This window comes from Bos javanicus, chromosome 12 (genome assembly GCF_032452875.1).
Source record: "Bos javanicus breed banteng chromosome 12, ARS-OSU_banteng_1.0, whole genome shotgun sequence".
Classification (NCBI taxonomy): Eukaryota; Metazoa; Chordata; class Mammalia; order Artiodactyla; family Bovidae; genus Bos; species Bos javanicus.
Window position 1 is genome coordinate 19,661,026 of NC_083879.1, and position 23,060 is coordinate 19,684,085.

The following is a 23,060-nucleotide window of genomic DNA, read 5'->3' on the forward strand; positions in this document are numbered from 1 at the left end:
TTGAGTAGGTGATGGGATAACGAAACCAAGCCAACCTCCTTCTATATCTCATACATATATATGTCTTGATACATATAGATGTATAAAAAAGGTAATTCTTGCAAACATTTGCTTTTTTCCCTCATTTTGAGATTTCAGTTGACTGTTGTTATGCATTAATTAACAATTAGTTCTGCCTGAAGGAGGGACCTGCCTCTTGAGAAACCTGTATGCAGGTCAGGAAGCAACAGTTAGAACTGGACATGGAACAACAGACTGGTTCCAAATAGGAAAAGGAGTACATCAAAGCTGTATATTGTCACCCTGCTTATTTAACTTCTATGCAGAGTACATCATGAGAAATGCTGGCTGGATGAAGCACAAGCTGGAATCAAGATTGCTGGGAGAAACATCAATAACCTCAGATATGCAAATGACACCACCCTTATGGCAGAAAGTGAAGAAAAACTAAAGAGCCTCTTGATGAAACTGAAAGAGGAGAGTGAAAAAGTTGACTTAATACTCAATATTCAGAAAACGAAGATCATGGCATCTGGTCCCATCACTTCATGGCAAACAGATGGGGAAACAGTGCAAACAGTGACAGACTTTATTTTGGGGGGCTCCAAAATCACTGCAGATGGTGACTGCAGCCATGAAATTAAAAGACGCTTGCTCCTTGGAAGGAAAGTTATGACCAACCTAGATAGCATATTCAAAAGCAGAGGCATTACTTTGCCAACCAAGGCCTGTCTAGTCAAGGCTATGGTTTTTCCAGTAGTCATGTATGGATGTGAGAGTTGGACTGTGAAGAAAGCTGAGCGCTGAAGAATTGATGCTTTTGAACTGTGGTGTTGGAGAAGACTCTTGAGAGTCCCTTGGACAGCAAGGAGATCCAACCAGTCCATCCTAAAGGAAATCAGTCCTGAATATTCTTTGGAAGGACTGATATTGAAGCTGAAACTTCAATACTTTGGCCACCTGATGGGAAGTACTGACTCATTGGAAAAGACCCTGATGCTAGGAAAGATTGAAGGCCGGAGGAGAAGGGGATGTCAGAGGATGAGATGGTTGGATGGCATCACTGACATGAGTTTGAGTGAACTCCAGGAGTTGGTGATGGACAGGGAGGCCTGGCGTACTGCAGTCTATGGGGTCGCAAAGAGTTGGACACAACTGAGCGACTGAACTGAACTGAAGGAGGGAAAGGGTAGAGATGAATCTAATTCTTAAGTAGAAGGCCTTTTCTTCCACTACTAACTTATTCTATTTGAAGCATAATTATATGAGTTAATTTAATTTTGGTGACGACTTTAGAATTTGTGTATGTATATATGTGGAGAGAGTGAGCACCCAAGTGGGCAGTGACTGTTAACTAGTATCAAAATCCATGCTCTCACTTCTGGGCCATACACATAAGTCTATCTCCAGCCTCCCTTGCAGTTAGCTGTGGACATGTGACTTAAGTTACAGCCAATAGAATGAGAATGGAAGTTAACATGTACTACTTGGAGTGTGTGTGTGTGTGTGTGTGCGGGTGCGTGCTTGCGCACGCATGTGTGCTTTAGTCATGGTCTACTTGGAGCGTGTGTGTGTGCTTGCGCACGCATGTGTGCTTTAGTCACGGTCCAACTCTTTGCAACCCCATGTACTGTAGCCTTCCAGGCTCCTTGTCCATGGAATTTTCCAGGCAAGAATACTAGAGTGGGTTGCCACCTCCTACTCCAGGGGATCTTCCCGACCCAGGGATTGAACGCACGTCTCCTGTATCTCCTGCACTGGCAGGCAGATTCTTTACCACTGGTGTCACCTGGGAAGACTCTCCCCTAAAAAACTCACTTTCCTACAGGCTGAAAGAGAAAAGACCCTTAGGGTGACCTTGGAACTTTGATTCTGAAAGCGACGGTATGGAAAGACCTTGAAAAGTAATTACTGTAGTGCTTGTTTATTTTAGCAAGAAATGTCCTTGAGCCATGATATATTTTGGTGTTGATGATCTGTTTTGGCAATTAGCCTTCCTTAATTAATTCAATATACAAAACTTATATTTGCAGTGTCCATGTGTGATGTACAACTCCTGCGGGCAACGTTTACACCCACAATGTATGTCAGTGCCATTTCCTTAAGCACAATTAAGAGGCTACAGTATGTATACATATGGATATGTATAAAGGTCCTCCCCAGACATTGTGTAACACTGTAGCTCTGCCAAACTAACTCCAGCTTCTCTCTTGGGTTTTATTTTGTAGGCGCATTAATTTGTGTAAAGACACTTCCCTTTTGTGTTTGTGGTAATAAATTAAGGTGGAATGGATCATCCAGTAAGAATCTTAAGGGGAAAATGTGTATTTAGGAACCAAAGCAGGTCTTTTTCCTAGAGTTGTTCAACTGTAGCTAACTACAGACTTTCTTATAACCTGTTACCCTCTGGCATGCATTAGGCCAGAAGAGTGTGTTAGGAGCCTTCTTCCCCTCTGCTTGCCAAGCTTACTGTTACAAATTATAAAAACTTTTCTGGGCTTCATTTTCCTTATTTGTAAGATGAGAGCTGGATTATATGACCCCAAAGATCCCTTCACTAAAATTCTACTATCTGTAACTACAATGTCCATAGCTATTGGTAGAAATAATTGTTAATGTGAGTATTCTTTCAGATTCCAAACTGATACTATATAGGTGCTTAAAAGTAACTTAAAATTATAAAAAAGATGTTTAACTTGCAGCAATTCACAATCCAAGAGGTACAACAGAGGTTCTACTCTTTTCCCAAACAAAAACTATGAAATTGGAAAGATTTTTAACTAACTCAGGATATTTTTTGGAGTAATTATAAAGCACTTTGTCACCTCTCTGATTCCTTTACTCTGTGGATGAAGTATCAAAGCAGTGCAGAATTTGACATTTATTGAAATAATATATACCATATTATTAAAAAAAAGCAACCCTAAATAGCAGATTGTGCAGTTGTTTGCTGAATTTAGCAGCTAAAAATTTAAGTTTTACTTCAAATTGTATACTTACATTCTAATGTTTCAACATAACAATTAATGCTTTAACAAGTTCAGGATTATGGCCAATCACCCAAGTCACAGTTAACTTTTGCCAGAGTTAACTAAGTCATATGTGACTTAGTGCTAAATCATGTTTTTGTTATAGCTGACAAAAATGAATCTTTACCTGTTTGTCTGCTGGTAGGGATTTTAATCTCATGGATCTAAGCTTTCATTAAAACTAAAAATACACATTATCCAGACTTGATGCAGGCACAGAATTGGCTTTAATTCACATTCTTTTTCTTTGGGAGAGCTGCAGAAATACGGCCTTCACTCAGGGGTGATGCTGTTTTAGAAAGGAGAAAGGACAGGCTGTAGATCGTTGTCTGAAGTGGAGTTTTTATGTTAAGAGAAAGCCATGTATAGGCTGGAGTAGATGAGAAGGAATCACAGTAACTTTATTTTCTGCAAAAGGAACAAGACAGAGTGAGAGCCGGCCATACTCTTGAGTACCAGTAAAGTATGGATTTTAAATATCTTTAGATAATTGCAGAAATTAGGAAAACAATTTTTAAAACGAAGGCATACATAAATAAATTTTGGTATATCCATTTGTTGGAATGTCGTGCAGATGTTATAAACATGTTTTTAAAAAATTAAATAACATGGGGAAATGATCATTATAAACTATAGATAGATTCTTTATTGCTATCAAACAGGAATCAATCTTATTCTTTCCAACCTCTGTATTCTTCATGCTATTTCCTCCCCTATCCCCAGTATAAACAGGAGCATAACAGAAGAAAGGTTTTAAGGACAGATGCATAGACAATGAATTTTAAAGCCAAAAGGGATTTTAGCCATCATTTAGTCAAAATTCATCATTTTGCAAAGGAAACTGACACCAGAAAATTAAACATCTTACCAAAGATCTCAGTATCAGCATTGCTACTTGCTAAAACCTGGGTTTCCTTGCTCCCCAAATTTGGCACATTTTTAAAGGTGGCTCAGTGGTAAAGAATCCACCTGCCGATGCAGGAGACGTGGGTTTGATCCCTGAGTTGGGAAGATTCCCCTGGAGAAGGAAATGGCAGCCCACTCCAGTATTCTTGCCTAGAAAATTCCATGGACAGAGAAACCTTGCAGGCTACAGTCCATGGGGTCACAAAGAGTCAGACACAACTAAGTGACTGAGCACATACACACACCTTCTACTGTAATATGCTACAACTGAGGTAGAGTCAGACTAGATACTTTTGGCAAGGGAGTGTGTAGGGTACAAGGGAATGAGTCATAAAATATCTAAAATATTTTAAATAAGATGAATCATAAACAAGAGTCATAAAATATCTGTAGAGATCCATTTCTTAATAATTCTAAATCTTCAGTTTTTTAACTTAGTACTGCTTTAAAAATTTTGGGGGGTAGAAACTCAGATCACCTCTTTGTCTTACAGGAATAATACTGAGTAACAGAAGTGACTAGATTACAACTTACGACCTTTACTTATTTGTTCATTTGCTTTTGCCTGTCTCTTCCACTAGGATATATCTTCCAGGAAGGCAGGCCTGTATCTTTTTGCTCCCTCCTAGCAACTGTTTGACATATAAAAGATGTTCAGTAAGTATTGAACATCTTTAATTAGTCAAGTGAATTAATAAATGGTAGTACTAAAAAGTAGTACTCCTTATTTACTTTGATTTCTTCTGGAGGTTTTTCCAAATTTTGTGATTCCTTCACCACTGTAAATTAATTTTAGAATTGGGTGAATGTGCCCCATTTATAGCTCTGCATTTCAGTCTAATACCTTTGAACTGTTTTATAATATTAATTTTGGTACTCTTAAACTCTTGTGCCAAATTTGCTAGATTTGAGAATGACCATGATCTGTAATTTTATTTAGGTTTTTATCCACAGATGCATGTGTACACTTATACCATGAATTAGTGGTGTACATGCAGGAGACCCTGGTTCAATCCCTGGGTCAGGAAGATCCCCTGGAGAAGGAAATGGCAACCCACTCCAGTGTTCTTGCCTGGAGAATCCCATGGACAGAGGAGCCTGGTAGGCTATAGTCAATAGGGTCGCAAAGAGTCGGACATGACTGAGCAACTTGTCAATGTCAATGTCAATGTCAAATGTGAGACTGAACTGATGAGTCTGGAGGCAACACTGCTGGGAGAACATATTTGGAAATAGGAAAAAAGAAATGGTAATACCTTGAAAAATAGAAGCATTAGGCTGAAAAAAGTAAATATTTAAACTCCTATCTCAAATTGTGTAAATTTTAAACCTGATGAAAAGAAGTAAATAATATTTTGAAGAGTGGATTTTTCCTTAAAGGTAAGATATTAAAAACAAAGCAAAACAAAAACACTGAGCCTAAATTTAAATATTAATCTCGATTTTAAAAGGTAGGCCTCATACATTTTTCCCTCAGGCTTATTTTCAATATATATGTATGTAGAGAATTAAGAGATTTTTTTTTAACAGCAAAATTTTTATAGATGAAGAAGCCTAAAAATGTTGGCCATGTAGTCTATTTCTAAGAATTGATCTTAATTTAAGATATAATCTGAAATGCTAAAATATATTTATGCATAAAAAGTTCACAGCAACATTGTTTATAAGTAAGGAAAATAGTGTAAGTGACCACCTAACGAAACCCTACTCCACATAAGGATCTTTATGCAGCCATTGAAAATTTTAAGAGTTTTAAATGACTTGAGGAAGCATTTCTGATAAATTTTTATGAAAAAAGTCAGCGACTGAGGAAAAAAGTTTAAACTTCATATGCTTAAAAAACTTCGTGGAAATATGTCAACTGTAAGTCAGTTACCTTTAAATAAAGGAATTATTGGTTATTTTATCTATATTTTCCTAAAATAAAGAAAAATATTTTTTCTTTAAACATAATTTCAAATTTTTCTTTACTTGTACTACTTTTATAATCAGAAAAAGAAACCTATTACTTGGCATAGATATGTTTATGTCCCAGTGATATGTTTTCAGTATCATCACATGAGTATAAATATTGTTGCCAGAAGAAAAGTTTGATATTACTTAAATCCAAATAATGGAGTTTCCAAAACAAACACTGATACATATCCTATAACTTGTAAAATTATAGTGGTTTAGTATAATTTACTAGTTATTTCAACATAGCAGGCTCTCAGTATGTTTGCTGATGATATGGTTAGAGAAGGGACACCTCAATTGATTTACCAAGTTCCTTGAATCTGTCAGTTAGCAACTCTCCCACCAAGAGATTAATGATATAGTCTGGTGTCAAAAAGCTGTCCATAAAATCTCCCTTAGTTTGTGTGGTGCGCTTTTGCAAAGTATTATTTTGTACTTCAAAAAGAACAGCCTCTTAAGTGCTAATTTTTTACAGACACAAAGGGAGAAAAATTGGTTCTTACCTTGTTTATACTGGCTAGCTATGAGTTTTAAGTAAGATTCTGTGATCTGACACCACCAGTAAAAAAGGTTTCTTGTGGAAATAACTGGCAACAATACCTACCTTGTAGGGTTGTTATGGTTTAGAAATCATGTATGTAAATGCCCAGTATAGTACATGGCACACAGGCATTCAGTAAACAGTGGCTATTATAATAATACAATATATAATATTACTATGATTTCTTATGTCACATTACTATATATAGGGTGAATTGAAAAAACATGAAGTGCAGTCTACTTAAAAACATTCTAGACTTTCGGATAAAGATGGGGGAGTGAAGGCAGATCACAAAATCTTCCTCCCCAAATACCTGACAAAACAGTTTGTGCAAAAGAAAGAACAATAAAAACTCCTTTAAAAGCATTACCAGAAGTAGCAAGAAAAAGAAAATGTCTGCTACCTAAGCCAGTGAAGGCCAAAGTAATACTGTCATTTCAAAATAAATAAATTTGGAACAGCAAGAAATGAAATAAGCATGGTTGGAAATCAGAATCACCAAAAACAGACTGGCAGCTGGAGCACATCCTCTAGTCAGTTCATCAAGATGATGGTGCCTCCTCTCCTCTCTCCTACGTCTCCCACATTTCCCTGCTCCTCACTTCAAACTCTGATTTTATTGATAAATAGATGCTCTCACAAGATAAACTCATCTTTCCCACACTGTACCTATCGACCTGCCTTCATCTGTACTCAAATAAACTGTCTTCTGTAAAGGGTTAGCGAGCCCTGCTCTTAAGTAAGGCAAGCCCCTCCACTAGTGTCCTGAAGCCCACCCGTTCTTACACAGTCAAGGATTGTGTCCCGTGACTATCCCCTCCATTTTCTGCATCCTCAGTTTCTCTCTCTCTATTTGATTATTCCAATCAGTACTTCCCTGGTGGCTCCGCGGTAAAGAATCCACCTGCAATGCAGGAGACACAGGTTCGATCCTTGTCAGGAAGATGCCCTGGAGAAGGAAATGGCAACGCATTCCAGTATTCCTGCCTGGGAAATCCCATGGACAGAGGAGCCTGGCAGGTCCAAGAGTCAGACACAATTTAGCGACTAAACCACCACTTCCAAACATACTATACTACTTCCCCTTCTAAAAATACTATCACCCTAGATCTCATATCCCCCTCTGCTTTCATGGTGAGTAGGAGCCCATTTTTTTCTGCTGTGCCTTATAGTAGACTTTTAAAAGGTTGTTTGTACTTGCAGTTTCCACTTCCTCACTGTATATAATCTCTTCAATCCATTCTAATTAGATTATTGTGTCCATAGCTCCACCTAAACTGCTCTTGTTGAGATCACCAATCACCTTCTTGCCAGATCATGTTCTTCTTCCCAAATGTTTGGGACTCCCAGGCATGCATATTCCTCACCCCTCTTTTTTTCTTTATCAATTTTCATTCCCTGCCCCTCCCTGAGTCATCTTATTCAGTTTTTCTGGTTTTAAAATGTTGTTTGTCTGTTTTTTTAGGACTCCTTAAATTTGTATTCTATCCTTAATACCTTTGTTGAGCTCCAAACTCATATCCAACTCCCTTCCCAGGAACTCCACTCATATATCTAATAAGGACCTCAAAATTAATTCATTCAAAACAAACATGTTAGAGGTAGAGAATGGGCTTGTGGACACGGGGTGGGGAAGGAGAGGGTGGGATGAATTGAGAGTAGCCTTGACATATATAACTACCATGTGTAGAATAGGTAGCTTGTGGGAAATATTAGCTTGGTGCTCTGTGATGAGGGGTGCATGGGGGTGGAGGGTATGGGGGTGGGGGTGGGAGGGAGGCTCAAGAGGGAGGGGATGTATGTATACTTAACAGCTGATTCATGTTATACAGCAGAAACCAACATAACATTGTAAAGCAATTATCCTCCAGTCAAAAACTGAAGAAATTAAAAAACAAAAGCAAAGGAATACAAAGATTAATGAATGAGAGATCTGAATAGTCTGGCTAAAGGAAATAGATTTGGGGAAAATGATAAATTTTGCATTTGTTTGTATTTACATAGTAAATTGGCAATAACATACCCAAACATTGATTTTCTTTTTCCTCTCAGTTTACTTCTCCCTGAGTTTTCCCCATGTCAATAAATGGCGTTATTTTCATCCAGTTGCTCAAGACAGAAACCTAGAGGTCATCCTGAATTTCTCTCTGTTCTATTTATTAGACTGTTAACTTTTAGCAATAAACCCTTCCCTACTCTGCTTTGTGCTGCTGTGGCTGGGCCTCTGCAAGCTACATTTTTACTTTTTTCAGCTGAATTCTTGCTATAGTCTGTAAGAGGCATTAGATAAAAGACTAAAAGTAAGAAGACAGAAAAAGAACGTGCTCCTCCTCGTTGACTCTCCATACCTGCCGGCATTGCCCACTGTAGACCTTCACCTGACAGCAGCAGTTAGCCCCAAATTTCAGCCATCTTCCACTCTCCTGGAAGCAGCCTCAGCGTACCCTCTCAGAGCTACTAGTAAGTGGGCAACACCTCCTACCCCAGGCCAGGGTTCCAGCTCTGTGAGTCCCTGCTTCTGGTTCCTGTGCATTCGTGCTCGAGCTAAGTCGCTTTAGTCGTGGCTGACTCTGTGCGACCCTATGGACTGTTCCCCCTCCAGCCTCCTCTGTCCTTGGGGATTCTCCAGGCAAGAATACTGGATTGAGTTTCCATGTCCTTCTCCAGGGGCTTTTCCCAACCTAGGGATCAAATCCGCATCTCTAACGTCTCTTGTGTTGACAGGTGGGTTCTTTACCTTAGCACCAACTGGGAAGCTGGGTTCTAGTAACTTCAGGTCTTCCTCGGTTAATCCAGGACTAGATGACTTCCTGAAGTTATTACTCTCTTATCTTAGTGCTCCCCTTTTCCTTTTTCGGTTAGACAACACTTGATCAATTTTTTATGCTCAATTTACTGTTGTTGAAATACTTAGCAAAAGGCCAGAGTGCCTCCTCTAAAGCAGTGGTCCCCAACTTTTTTGGCGTCAGGGACCAGTTTTGTGGAAGATGATTTTTCCACAGACCAGGGGTGAGGGGTGGTTTGGGGATGATTCAAGTTTATTACATTTACTGTGCACTTTATTTCTATTATTACTACATCAACTCCACCTCAGATCATCAGGCATTAGATCCCAGAGGTTTGGGATGCCTGCTCTAAAGCACATATGGTCCCCCTCTCCTTGTCACAGAACAAAATTCAGCCTCCTCTCTCAGGCCTCCAGCCTCTTTTGTGACCTAGTGTGATTCTCTGATCTCATCTCTCACCAGTTTCTGATTTCTCATCTGGCTCTTATCATTCTGTCTTGAACACTCTGCGTTTCCATGGGGCCTTTGCACTTGCTCTTCTCTGCCTCTGCATTGCCCAGGTCTTTGCCTAGCTCACTCACTGCCTTGCTTCATTCACGTTTATTCTCAAGTGTCATCTCAGAGAGACCTGCTCTCACTGCATTATCTAAAATGCATGATTCCTGCCCACAACCCTCCCTTTCCTTACTTGGGTTTCTTATTATGATCATTACCTGATTTTGTTATATTTATTTCTCCCTTCCCTATTCTCAAGTAAAAGCTCCATTGCTTCATACTAAGGATGGGATGTGATCTCATTTACCACTGGTGCTGGCACTCAATACATTCCAGTTGAGAAATGAATTTAATAGTGAATTGCAGTGAAAATGCAGAAGAAAAGTGGACCAAGGTAATTGCAAAGAAGATAGTATGCAACTGAGACAAAGACAACACAATATAGCTGGATTCCACTCCCTGAGTACATAATGCAACAAGTGAATCAGAAAAACCACTTAAAGATTAACAGAAGAGAATTTCCACAAAATTATGAAAGAACTGAATATGCAGAATAACATATTCAAAGAAAAAGGGACATAAATATTCGTTATCAAGATATATACTGGTTAAGCTATTAACAATGAAGAATGAAGGAAGAACTTCAGACCTCTAGGCTAGAAAACTAAGTAACATGTAAGAGGGAGGAAATCATGCTGGCCTTAGACTTCCTCTAAGCAATATTCAAAGCAAAAATGTTTGCAGTTTTAAGGCAAAGCCAGCAAGACCCCAAACTATGATATCTAAATAAGTGTCATTCGGAAATTGACTGAGAAAGGCAAATACAGCATCCATGAATCCCTGGTAGGAAAAAGAACAAAACTACTTATTGAAGAGCAGATAAGTGATGAATCAAAATTAGTAAGTAGGAATTAAGAATTGAGGTGTGTTGTGACCACTGGATTTTAAAATAGAGGTCATGACCAAATGACCAAAGGAAGTTAAAGTTACAAAACAGAAACATTAAAACCTTCACTTAAAATAATGACCAAAATAATACATTTTTTCACAGCAGTCAACTTGTGTCTCTAAATTGAAAACATACAGATAAAAAAGTCTCCAAACTCTTAATTTTTTAAACTGGATATTTTAGGAAATAAGATCTCTTGTTGCAAAGAAACAAATTTTCTGGAAGTTCAGCAGTTCCTTCAGTTTATCATAGTACTACCATATTCAAATAAGTTTAAATTTAATATTTAAAATATTTTAAAAGTGTACACATTCTCATCTTAAATAAGATTATTTATTTGTATAAGTGCATAGAAATATGCCTGCCATGATGATCACTTAATACTGATGGTAAAGTCTGGGATCTGAAGAGATTTAAAAATCTTTCTGTAACTTTCTATATTGTTTGAATTATTTATAAAAGAACATGTATTGTTTTTATGAAACCAATAGAAACACTATCCTTAAAATACTATTATATACAACACTGCAAATACACTTAATACTACTGAACTGTACATTTTTAAATTGTTAAGATGGTAAATTTTACGTTATGTGTTTAACTGTATTTTTTTACCACAATTGAAAATAAAAAATATTGTTAGAAAAGTTATGATATAAAATTGGTCCAGCCATTATGGCTTTCCAGATGGATTTTGACTATCCAAAGTTCTCCCCAAATAAACTTTTCCACCAAACATTACTCCTCAAGTTATACCCTTCAAATAATACTCTCTATTTGCTTATATCTTATCTGATATAGTTTTAGAAACAGAGATCATTCACTGGCAGATGTTGTTATATATATGCAAAATAAAAAGATGCATGTAAAAAGTAACTGTTGTATGACTATTAAATATCTTAGTGTTATAAGAATGTAAATATGTGTCATTTGATTTATGTATTTGGGAAGAAATCTTTTAATGATTTTTTTCTGATGGTTAAAATATATGCTCATTTTAGAAAATGCAAAAAAAAAATGGTAAAAATTACCATAATTACATACTATACTTTGGTATATTTTCCCCCAACCCTTGAGGAGAAATAGTTTTATAACCTAAAAGATTTATCTGTACATTAAATTAAACATTAGCATTTCTCTGTGGTATTCAGTATTTTAGTGGTTACAAAAATGCCATTAGATTGATGTACCTTGGTTTATCACTCCTTTACTATTGAATATTCAGATGGTCTCCCATCTAGAGATACTGTCATAAGCATATATAAATCTTTGATTTCATATGATTTTTTGTTTTTTCAGGATTGGTTCCTGTAAGTGAAACTACTGTATCAAAGATTTAGACATTTTTGACTCCAGAAAGGTAATATAGTAATAGATGGGTGTGTAAATTACATTCTTAGTAACAGTTATTAGCACTTATTTTCAGTCTCTGCCAATCTGATGGAAAGACTTTCTGTAATTTACATAAAGTTGCATTTTGCTCATACACTCATATTAATAACTTTACCATTTTAGGGACTTACAGTTCTTTATAGAGCCTTGCCAAGATATTGAAGAAAATATATTTTGTTATTGGCTTTGGCAGCATTTAAGATAAATTATATTTTGAACACATAGAAAGGTGAGGAAAAAAGAACATAAAAAAGGATCCAAATTATTTTACTTAATAAAAAGATTGTATTTTTTTTTTTTAGAAACAGGAAAGTTTTATTATGATCATTTAAGAAGCTTAATAGGTATATAAATTGATTTTCCATTATAGAAATGGAGAATACTGCTTCTTTTTACATTCCCATTAAATATATATGCAATTAATTATTTCTTGGGCATAAAGGAAGTTCAACACAGTACAAGAAAGGAGAAATTGTACAGGCCATATTCTGACCACAAAACAATGCTCTGTGATGACCTAGATGGCTGGGATTGGAGGTAGGGGTAGAGTGGAGGGAGGTCCAAGAGGGAAGAGACACATGTAGTCTTCAATTCTTAATGTAGTAGTAGAGCAATATTACTATCAACCAGCAACATCTTGTATTATGTTGTAAAATAAAAACTTGTATTTTATTTATGGAAATCATATTGAATTTATTGCTTAAGGTGCCATTTTTACTAGAGAACTTTTCAGAATGCTTCGAAATACTTAGTCTATACGGTTAAGAAAAACATTCTCTGGATAACTACTTTGAAATAATTTCCACAACCCTGCCTTCATTCAAGAGGCCTAGAAACAGACTGGCTCACTTCCAGCTTCCTTACTTGTTATCTTTGCTATGAAGTCATTCTGTAGATAGGTTAATAAGCATTCTGGCAAACAGCAAAATTGCATCTGTAAAACTATATGGCACAGTTTGGCTGGGGTTGTTCCTCCTTTGGAACTGCATTACGTAATTTTAAAGTGTTTACTTAAGCTCCTTTGGGCTGCCTCCATGGTAGCTATGAAGTCACTGAGAATTAGGAACAGTTTGGAGCCTGATAACAAAGTCTATTAGTTTAATGTGAACACTGTCAATTTTTTTTTTATCATTGCCATATAAGGAAGTTTAAAAACAAAGATATTGATTCATTTTACTTTTTAAAAGTGCTTGCTACTTCAAAAATTATGAAATATAACACAAAGCAATCATAAATGTACATTTGCTCATTACCTAAATGTGCTTATTTTAAAATGTGTACATCATGAATTCACAGTGTGATTTTGACCCAATAGAATTATAAATAATTATGCAAAATTACCTAAATGTATAGAGCACACCCCTTAGGAGAGTATGAATTATTAAAACAGCCTAAGCACTATTCCTTCTCTAAGTCATGAAGTTTTCTATGAGAACATCAAAGGTATATAAACTGTAATAATATCAGCTTTGGGAGAATTTAAAAAGATACCAGGTTATAAGAAAAGACTATTTTATCTTGATCAAATAGAGAAAGGTATTTTCAGTTCCTTAGAGAACTCTTAAGCTCCTTTACCAACCAAATAACAGTATGTCATGCAGTTCAGGCAGTAGGCATTGTAAAAGTGAAAGAAGAGCTATTCCAATTTTGTATGGTCATAATCAAGTTTTCTGTCACTTCAAGGAAACATGCAGATTCTTATACCTAAAACCTCAACCATCGCTTTAGAATTATACTGAGTTTTATGAATCAACAAGCCCAAGTAAAAAAGATCTTGATATCTAAAAATGTATAACCCTTTTTAAGAACTGTCATTCTGTCTTAATTATATAACATGAATTTATTATAAAATTACTTAATGGAATAATCTCCATAGCATTTTGCTTTTAAACTTTGAGAAGTCACTGATGGTCTTGCCAATGAGCCAGTAATGTCCAGTCAGGGACAGTTTAAGGAGGCAGTGGAAAACTTTTAGGACCTGATCATCTCTTTGAAAAGTGCAGCCACTGGGAGTGTCCTACCTAGCTTTGCAGAGACAGGAGTCTGTATATGGAGGCCTGACCTGGAGGGGAGGGGAATGGTCATGCAGGAGAAAAAGGGGGGAAGATTATGAGATTGCCCACTCAGACTGGCTCTCAGTTAGCTTTGCTGTAATGATGAAATACTTGGATTTTTATATTCCATTCTAATATCAAAAAAGGATATTTGATATGTTTAAAGAGTTTTTATATTCAACGTATTGTTTAAATCTGTTTATCTGAAGTTAAAATGTGTGGTGATTTTAAACACATGGCAAATTCTTTGACGCTCTTCCCAGTAAAAGGCAGAGTCTGATTCTCCTAGAATCTGTATGGCTTAAGTGCTACACCTCAGATGAACAGAATGTGATGGATAGCACTTCTAGGATTAGGTTCTACAGCTTCACTTGGCTCTGTCTTGGGACCCTTGGAGCCCAGAGCCATGCTGTGAGGAAGCCCAGACCACAGGGAGTGGCCATGTGCAGGTGTTCTGGCTGAAAGCCCTAGCTAAGATCCTAGCCATCTGTGAGCAGGGATTGCTAGATGGGAAAGTGAACACGCCTTCAGATGATGCAAGCCTTTAGCCTATGAGCTGCCCCAGCTGACTCCCTGTGGACTAGAAACAAGCTGTCTTACAGAGCCCTACCCGTAACTGCATATTCATGAGCAAGTGTTGTTTTTAAAACCATTACGTTCTGGGGGTGGTTTGTTTTGTATCTGAGTTCCTGCTTCCATTAAATCTCTAGCTCAGGTTAGCTGTGACAACTGGGAAACCTTCCCCCTCACTTTTTGTTGTTTCCCTAGCCAGACTGAGATCTTAAGCACTTCTGGGTACTAACTGTGTATGATTAAGTGTGGTTTCGAAGGGCCATGAGAAACAAATACCACCCTTATGGGAATTCATTCTAGCTCATGTCTCTTTCTTTGAAGGTCTAGTGGTTGAGCAGGGCAAAAACAAAGCTTGATTCCATCTATCTCTCCTTTTCTTCTTCTCTGGCTATCCACAGTTTTTAAAAAGAGAGGAAAGCAAGATTTTATCCTCTCCTGCCCTCATGTCCCTTCTGAATTCAAATCTTTGGGAAGGTGCTTTTTCGCTGGAAGGGTACACAGCCTTTTCAGTGGATTTTCAGCCACAGCTTTTCATTCCTTTTCAAGGAAGCAAAACAGAGTTCTTCCTCCTGCACCAGAGGCCCATTTCTCCCAGTCCACAGCCCAAACCAGAATGGGGATCCCTTGATCTGTCAGTCACTTTCCCATTCCACCAACTCTTTCAAATTAGCTTTCTTGAACGCCTCTCCTATCCCCACTGCCACTGGGTATACAGCAGTGGTCCTAGTTGATTCTTAGATCACAGGCTATTTTGTTTTCCATCTTCCTGTCTCCAGGACCCCAACTGGTGTAATTTTTTTCAAGGACCTGTATTCTTTTCATACCTGACCATGCATCTCCATTAAAAAAAACAAAATCCTTTTATGGTTTTCCCTTTTCTGTAGGTTTAAATCCTGAGGCCCAATCATTTACACACAGAGTAAACACTTGAGATTGTATGCTGAATTGTAGTTGAGGTCTGTAGGTGCTTTTTACTCTGGAGAGAGACCAGATTGCTTTCCCTAGGTTCTCAAAAGGGTATGCTGCTGCTGCTGCTAAGTCGCTTCAGTCGTATCCAACTCTGTGCGACCCCATAGACAGCAGCCCACAAAGCTCCCCCATCCCTGGGATTCTCCAGGCAAGAACACTGGAGTGGGTTGCCATTTCCTCTCCAATGCATGAAAGTGAAAAGTGAAAGTGAAGTTGCTCAGTCGTGTCGGACTCTTAGCGACCCCATGGACTGGGGCCCACCAGTCTCCTCAGTCCATGAGATTTTCCAGGCAAGAGTGCTGGAGTGGGGTGCCATTGCCTTTTCCATCAAAAGGGTATGCGTGCCCCCAAAAGCTAAAAACTTGTAGGTCTCAAGCTACATTCCAAACTCCCCAGCTTGGACTACAAAGTCTTGTGTGACCTGGCCTTTCGTCCAGCCTCCCTTCTCTCCCTTTTCACAGCCCACCCATTCTTACTTGGCTGTAGTTGTTCACTACAGGCCTTTGTACCTGCTACTTTGCTTATTCAGCTTGGGAAAACTCTTTCCTTAGCTGGTCTAACTTCTGCCCATCCAGGAAACTGTCTTCTTTCTTTTAAGAAGCACCTCAGGTCAGCTACCTACAGAAAGCTATTCAGGCCAAGCAAGCTTGGTGTGAATTCCTGCCTTCCTGAAGCCAGGCTAGCAACTGCTCTTTCTCTTAGCATCTACCTCTTGGATTTCCAAACTGGGGTGGAGGTGGGAAGAAAATAAAACCGTGAAGTAAAACCTGTAAAACAAGCAGTGACTAATAAAATTGTTTGTGCAGCACTTACACTGAACAATCATTCCAGGCTGTAGTATACACTTTTGTAGTGCTTTCTTAGGAGAGAGAGATTGGGTAGCAAACATGTAATTTATATTTGCCCCAGAGTTTTGATGATAAATACAACAGACACCTTCCTGTTAAGAGAATTTCCTACAGGAATTTTCAGCATCATCCCATTTTCCTTTATCTTATGCCCAGCCACAAATGGTGTATTTAACAAATACTGAAATTAATAAACAGTTCTGATATTCTGCCATCTACTAGGATTGCTGGGTCATTTATCTGAATTGTTTCTCCTTGGTTCACGCAACATCACCGCCCCCAAAAAAGGTCTAACACATCGTTAAGTGTCCTTAAAATTCTCCATCTACCCAGGAAGACGCTCCTACTTTTTGAGATACACTGTGTACTTGTGAGGTCTGCTTTCTCTCACAGCACAGGCTTTTCAAAGTCAACCCTTTTACTCGTTCAGAAAAAGTAAAGCCTTAATTGCTGCCTCGAAACAAGAGCTCTTTTCCCTCCTCGGGTGGACGGATCTGAGCGAAGTGTATTTCCCTGCTACTAACGCATCAACTTATAAATAGCGCTTACCGCGCTGAGTCACCAAAACCCGGAGTTTCCCCAAATAGCTTTATAACGACTGCTGGAATCGAGTCCTCCAGAACGGTGACAAACGCCTGTCACACACCCGCAAGGCTGGACGCTAGGCTTGCGCCGCTGAGCGGGGTCCCCAAACACCTGGCTGTCGGAGAACGCGGGCACGGCAGCCTATGTCCCAGCCTGGAGTTCAGAGTCGGACCTCAGGAGCGCGCCGGGCGCTCTCGGGACGCGGCAAGACTTGGCCTTGACCGTCCGGGGCCGTCCCCGCCCCCTCCGGAGCTGGGAGCCGCAGGGGGCCGGCACCAGCCTCCGCGCGGTGCCGGCCCGCCCGCTCACACAATGGGGCGCGTCGGGGGAGGGCGGCCTCAGCCACCGCTCTGGGCCCGGGCCCGGGGCTCCGGGCAGCTGGGGACGCAGTCAGGAGCTGGGGTGGCAACGAAAACCCCCTCCGCCCGTCTCCCGCCCGCCCACTCCCACACTTCGAAATGGCTGCAGCCGCCGCTTCGGGGGCTGGGGGGGGTGGGGGAACGGAAGTGCCACCCCCTGCAGTCAGGGGATGGTGACGTCACCCCTACTGTCAGCCTGTAGCGGGGGCGTCTGCCCATCACGTGACCCCCCCCAATCCCAGCCGAACCCCGCGCGCGCGAGCGCGCGCTCCCTCCCCCACTCGCTTCTCCCCAGCTTTCGCCCTCCCCGCTCCAGCGCGGCTGTCAACAGCGCCAGCTCCGCCCCCTCCCCCGCGCCCAGTGTAACCGCCACGGCGGCGCGGCGGGCGCTCGCGCTCGGGTCCGGGCGCCCCGGAGGAAAGCGTTGCCTTCTGTCCTCACCTCGCCCCCCCTCCCCTCAATCGCCGGCGCGGCGGGTCGCGTGGGCACCGGAGCCAGGGGTGTGCGGTGGCGTGCGGCGACAGCGCTTCTCCGCTCAGCCCTCCCACGGCAGCTGCGCGGGACGAGGTGGGGACGCTAGGTCCGAGGTCCGAGGGGGCGAGCTGGGCTCAGAGCCCCCTGGTCTTGGCCCGTCGTCCCTGGGGGTTCGGTATCCCAGGCAGGAGCTGCAGCAGGGAGCCCGCCGTCGATCGCTCGCTCGCTCGCCCGCCCGCGCCCCCGCGGCGCTCCCGCCTCCACTCCTCGCCGCCTGGGCGGCGCAAGCTAGTCCTGGCTTCGTCTCCGGCCGCGGCGCGGCCACCGGCTGTACGACTAGGGGGGCCAGGCGCTGACTGTCTCCAGAGCCCCTCGGCCACCCCGCCGTGCACTGCTGGGCTTCCAGATTGGGTGGCTGTCACTGCTGCGCCTCGCTCTAATTTTTTCCCCCTTTATTCCCTTCTAAAAGTAGAGGCTTGGGGGAGGGAAGAGAAAACCCAGTGTAGAAAGGGGCGGTGCGGACTGACCTGTCAACGGCGGAGGAGGAAGACCCCCCGATCCGGGCGAGCTCTCGAGCCCGCGCAGGGACCGGAGCCCTGGGTTCGCGCGGAGAGGCGGCGGCGGCGGCGGCGGCAATGCCTCAGCCAGGTGTCCCCCCTCGGCCGGGCCCGCGCTGCCGCGCCCGCCCCCTCCCCCGGGCGCCGCGCTCCCCGCCCCATCGCCAGGGATCAGGGAACCCCCCAGCTCGATTTTTTTGTGCAGTTTCAGCAAAGCTCCGAGGAAGTTGGTCCTTTTGTTCCACTATTTATAGATTGCGTCAACATTGCGAAAAGGAGAAGGCGGAGCGGTGGCCCCTCCCCCCTCCCCTCCTCCAGCCGGCTCCTGGGAGAGAAAAGCCCCAGCACACGACCTAAGTACACAGCGCGCCAGCCGCCCGCCCGCCCCCGGCCTCCCGCTCGCCGCCTCCCCCTCCTCCCTGCCCGGGCCAGAGCGCTGCCAACCCCGTCACGTGCCCGCCCGGGAAAACCAGCTCCCCGGGGCTCCGCGCCGCCCACCAGGCTCCGTGGCGGCGGCCGCCTAGCTCAGCTGTGCGCCTGGCTCGTGGGCTCCAGCCAGTGACCCAGGCGTCGCGCACAGCGTGGGCACCCGCACCCTAGTCACCCGGGGAAACCCGGGGTCCGCGACTCTCAAGAGTGCTCGCCAGCCATCGGCGCTTCCGCCCTCCTCAAACCTCCCCGCCACCACCACCCCGCCCGTTCTCTGGAGCGCCACCGCCCTGGTTGCCGAGTGTGCGCGCGTTCGGGCCTCGCTGCGAGCCGGGGGCCTGACTGGGCCCTCGCGCTGCCGCTTCCCCAGACGAGGGGATGCCAGTGCCCCTTTCCTTTTTTCTCCCCCGCACGATCGGCTGCGGGCGGGTGACCGAGGGAAGCCGGGGTGGCTGGCGGCCGCCCGAAGGCTGGCGGGCGGAGCGCGGGAAGTACGGTGCGGCCGTTCCGAGACGCGCAGAGACGCCCTGCCTCCTCCGCAGGTGCAGCGGGGCGTCGCGCGAGCTCAACTTAACTGCCTCCCGGACATCTGCGGACCGAGGAGTTTTGCAGATCTGAGCCGCCGTGAGGGTACTGGAGTTTCTGAGGAGTTACTGGAAGTTAGATCTGTGACAAAAAACATTCGAACTTTCTTCTCAAACCTCATGACGAAGTGATAGGCCCCGCCATACGCCCCGAAATGAAACTGAGCTCCCTTGCTGGCCTAAAGCTTCTGTTCCTGAACTAGATGTAAACAAGGAGGGCGGTCAATACTAGAGGAAGGCCTTATTTAAAAAAAAAAAAAAACAAGTGCAAGTAGCTGGTTTGAGTGTAATTTACCTTCGCAGCTTCCGGTCATTTCCCTTAGTGATTTATTTAGATCTTAGTTTAACTTTTCAGAGTCGGAATAAAAATAATTTAGCCTTCAGATCACGGGTGGAGAAAAGTTCGAACTGAGCTGGGACGAGTGCAGGAAACGCGTCGGACCTTTCCGGGCAGCTGGACAGTGTGGTAAACAGTCTGCAAGAGTTATTTTCTAAGGAGTTTGGAGAGACTGTTCCCTCGCACTCACCCTCGTTCCGGCTCAAGTGCAGGCCGCCGGGGGAGGAGGGCGGGACTCTGCCCCGGCCCTCGCCCGGCAGCGGCACTTCCCGGCCCTGCGCTGGGCGCGTGCAAACCTAGGAGAGCTTTCGCACGGGCCACTCGGGGCAGCAACAAGTTTGCCTCTATTTGAGAAATCTTCCCAGGTTTGGCTTTTTTTTTTTTTTTTTTAAAGCGGGAGACCTTAGGCCATGAGTTAATCAGTTCAGGATACATGTGCTTTGCTCACCATAAAGAGAGAGGCGAGATAAAGTGAAGCGAGCCTGTGCAGTGGTTGCTGGGTTTTTCCAAAGCGCAGAGCTGAGTGGACGAGCAGCAAATGGGACGGGGCGTTAATGCCCCCTCACACCTGATGGTACTCAGAGCTTGGGGTGGGAGCCGGATCCCGGCTCTCGAACCTTCTCTCTCGGTTTCCTTCCAATTTAGTGAAAGGCTCCGGCCGCCCCTCTTCCGGCCTTTCTACCCTGCCTATTCGTCTGTATCTGCAAGACACAGTCCTCCTAAGCAGGCGAATTCGTTTCCGCGCCAACTTTGTTGCTTCAGTATCTACAAATCACGTTTCTTTACACCAAAAAAACAAGCCAGGGCCTCCTGGCCCTTTTCGCCCATGCAAGGGACACGGGTACCCAGGCCTCAGCCTGAGCCTCCCCCTCTCCCCGCCCAGCCTGGGACGGAACAGCGGTGTCCCCATCACTTTTGTCAGGACACGAGTTTTCCACCCCCATTTTGTTCTTCCGCAGTCGTCCCAGCTGCGGAGAGAAGGGAGCGAAAGCAAAACGAAAGCACCCGGGGCGCATCAGTCGCGGCGGCTTCCCTGAGCACGGCCGTGGGAGGTCAAGGTCTGGGGTCTGGAGGCAAGGGTGGGCACGGGGGCTGCGTGGAAACCGGGTGGCGGGTGGTCCCCGCAGGGTCCCCGGGAGCTGCCCGGAGCGCCATCGCTCCTCCTCCCCCTGGGAAAGGCGTCCGCGTGTGAGAATATACCAGCCCCGAAGGGAAAGTTTGGCCTGGGTCTCGGGTTGAAATTCGAGACTTATTGGGACCGAGCGGAGGGGACCCAGAGGCCCAGGAGTGTGGCGCGGGGGCGAGCTTTGGCCCCTGGCGATTGATCCGGGGGAGAGGCCGGGGCGGGCGAGGGCGCGCGGAGGCCTCCGGGGACCGGAGGCCCACGGAATTGTCGCTCCATTCAGATTGGATAGGCAGCTTGCTTACCCGCAAAACCCAGAGTTCTTGGCCGTATAAAGACTTGAGGAAACTTTGGTGACAACCTCCGCGCCCGCCCCCCTCCCTCTCGGTAGTCACTGCGGGGACAAAGGCGGCCTGAGCAGATTTGGACAAGACGCGGCCTCTGTGGGCGGCCTTCGCGGCCTCAGACTTCTTCAGTTAAGAAGAGGATGAGTATCTTTACGAAGTGAAGTTAACCACCCCCCCACCCCCACCCCTCACGGGTGACAGCCAGAGTCTGATCTGCTAAAAGGTGTCCCGTTCCCCCTACCTTCCCTTGCAATGAACCAACACGGGGACAGTGGCCTGCAAGATGCTCACCCTGTCACTCGGGTACACTTATGTAGCCAAAAGCGCGAAAAGCCCCACCTTGCCCTAATAAACAACTAACTTCATTCTTGCCTGGCACCTTTCTTGTCGCAATAGCTGTGGGTTTTGGCAAGTGTTAAAAATACCATTTGATCCTAAATGAGTCAAACGTGGAAACAGTTTTCTGTGTGAGTAGTTTGGGTCTGTGCTTTCTCTCACTGGCACCTAATACACGGCGCAGCCCACAGCCGTGACACCTCAACCCGTGCAGGGGCGCTTTCGCGCCGCACCTTTTCACTCCTTAAATAAGTAGACTTGGAATTGTGTGCTTGTGTGCATTGTTTAGGTCCTGCATCGCTGGTTATTCATTTCACCAAAGGACTAAAAAACGGCTATACTTTTAAAAGATGCAAAATTGAATTATTATAAGCGAACCTCGGGAAGGCAGTCTTAATTTCCTGCTGATGTTATACCGGTAATAGGCAGTAGTCAATCCCAGACTAATTATGTTCGTTTTTATTCCTTTCCTGTTCACCACAACTGCAAATACCAGAAAGTTCTGTGAAAAACATGGCCCACTCCACCCGAATTTCTTTATACAATGAGAGGAAACTTGCAGGTGAAATAGACCCGTAGGCTATTACTTTGGGAAGGAGTCTATTTCTTAAAAAAAAAAAAAAAGCCAACTCAGCAAAAGCTATTTTTTGACTCAACAGGGTGATTAAAATGCCTGCTTTCACCATGCTCGCCCTTTGGTTTCATATGTGGCCACTGTTCTCACTTTCTTGCAAGTTTCCCCCCTTGTAACTTATTTCTGTGAAACAGAGATTCCATCAGGTTATCTTGCTAAACTGGGCGTCTATAGATGAAATTGATCTTTTATATACTCCACCTCACTTAAAAAGTACACACACGGCTTTGAAAGCCCGTAGTTGTGTTTACTTCGCACCACCCCCACCCGCCTTTTTTTAAAATTAAATCTCCGCATTCGCAAATGATGCTTTGCCTGGGGTAGAGTATCTAAAACGTTATTCGCCCGGGCAGTCCCTTGAGGCATCGAAACCCCAACCGTGCGCAGGCCACTGGAACCCGCACCAGAAACCTCGATTTGGAGTCCAGTTTGGAAACAAATCCGTGCTTTTCGCGGTGAAATGGGAACTTGCCCAAGCGATGCATCTGGCTTTAGATTTTATGGGGAATATGATCTGGAAAAGGGAACGCCTGTTTCAGGCGCGGCAACGTGCCCCGCGCAGATCCCCCGGGGCTTCCTCCTGCTCAAGAGCCCGCGGGGCCTCGGCCCTCAGGGCCTCAGCCAACCTCGGGGCGCCCGGGTTTGGATGAGCCCCACACCCTGGCTTTCTCCCTTTCCGGCTTCGCCTGGGGTCGCTCTCCGCGGCTGACGAAGCTGTTAGACCCGAGGAGAAAGTTAAGAGACTGAAGATCAGATGTCCTTAAAGGGGCTGGGGAAAGGGAGAGGCTCTTCGCCTT

At 43.8% G+C, this 23,060-nt stretch overlaps 1 long non-coding RNA gene across 2 annotated transcripts in view; it reads left to right on the forward strand.

Annotated features, from left to right (window-relative positions):
* LOC133258254 (uncharacterized) overlaps positions 1 to 17,009 on the forward strand; it is a 45,004-nt gene extending 27,995 nt beyond the window's left edge. The window contains exon 4 of one of the 2 annotated variants that reach the window (XR_009739884.1): positions 2,034 to 17,009. This is a non-coding gene — a long non-coding RNA (uncharacterized LOC133258254). Of the gene's footprint in view, positions 1 to 326 lie in introns of both variants that reach the window. The other variant, XR_009739883.1, reaches the window with a different exon arrangement.
* Positions 17,010 to 23,060: the final 6,051 nt, after the last annotated feature.